Consider the following 4,402-nt stretch of genomic DNA (forward strand, 5'->3'; position numbering starts at 1 on the left):
AAACATAATCCATCTTCACCCTTCGAGGGCACGCCGCATACTGAGCTCCGCAGGGCGGGTCAAGGCTTATAAAGCCTTGCCCCGCCCTGCAATTAGGCTTAGAACACTCTGATTGGTTGGTTTAAGCCAATCAGAGTGCTCTTTGTCATTTTACACAGCGTGGGAAAATTCCAAAGAACTTTCCCACGCTGTGTAAAATGACACAGAGCACTGTGATTGGGTGGCTTGAAATCCATCCAATCACAGTGCTCTTTGTCATTTTACACAGCGTGGGAAAATTCCAAATAACTTTCCCACGCTGTGTAAAATGACACAAAGCACTGTGATTGGATGGATTTCAAGCCATCCAATCACAGTGCTCTGTGTCATTTTACACAGCGTGGGAAAATTCCAAAGAGCTTTCCCACGCTGTGTAAAATGACACAAAGCACTGTGATTGGATGGCTCAAAATCCATCCTATCACAGTGCTCTGTGTCATTTTACACAGCGTGGGAAAATTCCAAAGAACTTTCCCACGCTGTGTAAAATGACAAAGAGCACTCTGCACCTTCGGATTGTGTTTTATATTGGAGTCATACATAGTCTTTTCATTATGAAAAGATTTACATTAACTGTTTAAAGCTATTTAAACTCTAAATATATATTAAAGGGACACTATAGGCATCAAAACAACTTAAACTAAATTAAGCAGTTGTGGTGTATAGATCATGTCCATGCAGTCAGACTGCTTATTTCACAGAGTGTTCTTAGCCTAATTGCAGGTCGGGGCAAGGCTTTATCAGCCTTCCCCCGCCATGCGGAGCTCAGTCTGCGCGGAGCCCTCCGTGGGTGAAGATGGATTATTTTTTTGCGCTCGGGTTTTTTCTTTTTCGTCTAGTTTTTTTTGCGCTCGGGTTTTTTATTTTATTTTATGTTCGACGGGTGTGATGGTTTTTTATTTGGCCTTTTTGGGGCTGAAAAATTATGATTTTAGAAAAAAGAAGTTGTCGAATGGTAAGTTTAATTTTACCAGGTTAGTAACTAAACCACCATTTTTTGCCTAGATTAAGTGTTTTTTAAAAACTAACAAAATATGTCGGCACCGGAGTTGCTGTTTAGTGGATAAGTGAGTGTGCTGTTTTTTTTTTCATTGTATTAATTGGCTCCCAGCAGCACCCTATTTATGCATGTTCAGGTGAGTGCAGTACTGGAGCTCCATTAGATACTGCAGCAGATTTGCGCACCCGGGAGGTCTGTGCACCACTTAAAGCGGCACTGTCATGCCGAACTTACCTTTCCTCAATCTCTTCCTCTTCTCCCCCTCTCTCGGCATCTGTTATTCTTTTCTTCCTGTCTTCTTTAGTTTTCTTTAAAATCATAAGACAAAGTAGGGACTCTTTGCCTTATGGAGGTTTCCTCCGCTTGACCAGCTCTGACCAGCGGAGGAGCAAAGTGTGCTTCATTTCCGCTGGTCAGAGCAATTTTCCCATAATCCTTACCTTTCCTCTGTGTTCCCGCGATGCTTCCTGTCATTTTAGATGAAAGAGAACAGTATGTTCGTTTATTTTAGAACGCAATTCGGCACTTTGTTCGTATTGGAATTTCATTTTCATTCAATCTTGCAGCCGCTTAGTAGATAACTCCCTAATTCCCACAGTATCAGGGAGCTATCTACTAAAAGGCTGAAAGACCTAAACTGGTCTTTCAGACACATTTACTAATACTAAGCCTGTGGCTGCTCACTGTAAAAAAACAAAATCAAAACAAAAAAACTAATAACCGCCCCCCCTTGCACGGCTGGTGGGGGCCCCCTAAATAACAATAAGGGGGGGGGACCTACTGTCCTCCCACCCTGGCCCCCACCCCTGAGTGGTGGGTGGGGGCCCTAAATAAACATAGGGGGGACCTACTGTCCTCCCCCCGGCCCCCACCCCTGAGCGGTGGGTGGGGGCCCTAGATAAGAATGGTGGGGGGGACCTACCGTCCTCCCCCCCCGGCCCCCACCCCGAGCGGTGGATGGGGGCCCTAAAAAAACAATAAGGGGGGGACCTACTGTCCTCTCCCCCTTGCCCCCACCCCTGAGCAGTGGGTGGGGGCCCTAAATAAAGATAGGTGGCGGGACCTACTGTCCTCCCCCCCGGCCCCCACCCCTGAGCAGTGGGTGGGGGCCCTAGATAAGAATGGTGGGGGTGACCTACCGTCCTCCCCCCCGGCCCCCACCCCTGAGCGGTGGGTGGGGGCCCTAAAAAAACAATAAGGGGGGAACCTACTGTCCTCCCCCCTGGCCCCCACCCCTGAGAGTTGGGTGGGAGCCCTAAATAAAGATGGGGGGGCCTACTGTCCTCCCCCTGGCCCCCACCCCTAAGCGGTGGGTGGGGGCCCTAGATAAGAATGGTGGGGGGGACCTACCGTCCTCTCCCCCGGCCCCCACCCCTGAGTGGTGGGTGGGGGCCCTAAAAAAACAATAAGGGGGGTCTACTGTCCTCTCCCCCTGGCCCCCACCCCTGAGCAGTGGGTGGGGGCCCTAAATAAAGATAGGGGGGATCTACTGTCCTCCCCCCTAACCCCCACCCCTGAACAGTGGGTGGGGGCCCTAGATAAGAATGGTGGGGGGGACCTACCATCCTCCCCCCCGGCCCCCACCCCTGAGCGGTGGGTGGGGGCCCTAAAAAAACAATAAGGGGGGAACCTACTGTCCTCCCCCCCCCTGGCCCCCACCCCTGAGAGGTGGGTGGGGGCCCTAAATAAAAATGGGGGGACCTACTGTACCCCCCAGCCCCCACCCCTGAGCGGTGGGTGGGGGCCCTAGATAAGAATGGTGGGGGGGACCTACCGTCCACCCCCCATGCCCCCACCCCTGAACGGTGGGTGGGGGCCCTATAAAAACAATAAGGGGGGGACCTACTGTCCCCCCACAGCCCCCACCACTGAGCGGCGGGTGGGGCCCCTAAATGAAAATCCCCCCCCATCAAGGTGACTAGGGGTCCCATGCCCCTAGTCACTCCCCCCACCCCCCCCACCCGAATCAAACTATCCCCTACCTACCCTCCTCACCCTAAGAATAGTGAGGGGGGAATAAAATAACTAACCTGTAAAGAAAAACTAATCTTACCATTTGACGTCTTCTTTTTTCTAAAATCTTCATTTTTCAGCCCCCAAAAAATAGCCATCATACACGTCGTTTTTAAATTAAATTTAAAAAAACGAGCGCAAAAAAAAATCCAGACGAAAAATGAAAAATCCGACGCTAAAAAAACATAATCCATCTTCACCCTTCGAGGGCACGCCGCATACTGAGCTCCGCAGGGCGGGTCAAGGCTTATAAAGCCTTGCCCCGCCCTGCAATTAGGCTTAGAACACTCTGATTGGCTGGTTTAAGCCAATCAGAGTGCTCTTTGTCATTTTACACAGCGTGGGAAAATTCCAAAGAACTTTCCCACGCTGTGTAAAATGACACAGAGCACTGTGATTGGGTGGCTTGAAATCCATCCAATCACAGTGCTCTTTGTCATTTTACACAGCGTGGGAAAATTCCAAATAACTTTCCCACGCTGTGTAAAATGACACAAAGCACTGTGATTGGATGGATTTCAAGCCATCCAATCACAGTGCTCTGTGTCATTTTACACAGCGTGGGAAAATTCCAAAGAGCTTTCCCACGCTGTGTAAAATGACACAGAGCACTGTGATTGGATGGCTCAAAATCCATCCTATCACAGTGCTCTGTGTCATTTTACACAGCGTGGGAAAATTCCAAAGAACTTTCCCACGCTGTGTAAAATGACAAAGAGCACTCTGCACCTTCGGATTGTGTTTTATATTGGAGTCATACATAGTCTTTTCATTATGAAAAGATTTACATTAACTGTTTAAAGCTATTTAAACTCTAAATATATATTAAAGGGACACTATAGGCACCAAAACAACTTAAACTAAATTAAGCAGTTGTGGTGTATAGATCATGTCCATGCAGTCAGACTGCTTATTTCACAGAGTGTTCTTAGCCTAATTGCAGGTCGGGGCAAGGCTTTATCAGCCTTCCCCCGCCATGCGGAGCTCAGTCTGCGCGGAGCCCTCCATGGGTGAAGATGGATTATTTTTTTGCGCTCGGGTTTTTTCTTTTTCGTCTAGTTTTTTTTGCGCTCGGGTTTTTTATTTTATTTTATGTTCGACGGGTGTGATGTTTTTTTATTTGGCCTTTTTGGGGCTGAAAAATTATGATTTTAGAAAAAAGAAGTTGTCGAATGGTAAGTTTAATTTTACCAGGTTAGTTATTTTATTCCCCCCTCACAATTTTTTAGGGTGAGGGGGGTAGGTAGGGGCCTTTTTATTTTGGTGGGGGGTGGGTGACTAGGGGCTTGGGGACCCCTAGTCACCTTTGATGGGGGGGATTTGACTTAGGGCCCCCACGCGCCGTCCAAG

At 48.5% G+C, this 4,402-nt stretch overlaps 1 non-coding gene across 1 annotated transcript; it reads right to left on the reverse strand.

The window, feature by feature from the left end:
• Window positions 1–2,457: 2,457 nt before the first annotated feature.
• Window positions 2,458–2,596, reverse strand: LOC134609531 (small Cajal body-specific RNA 11). Its single transcript, XR_010090813.1, has one exon. It is a non-coding gene; the product is annotated as a small Cajal body-specific RNA 11 (non-coding RNA).
• Between the last annotated feature and the right edge of the window lie 1,806 nt (window positions 2,597–4,402).

The sequence above is a fragment of the Pelobates fuscus genome, chromosome 4, assembly GCF_036172605.1.
Source record: "Pelobates fuscus isolate aPelFus1 chromosome 4, aPelFus1.pri, whole genome shotgun sequence".
NCBI lineage: Eukaryota > Metazoa > Chordata > Amphibia > Anura > Pelobatidae > Pelobates > Pelobates fuscus.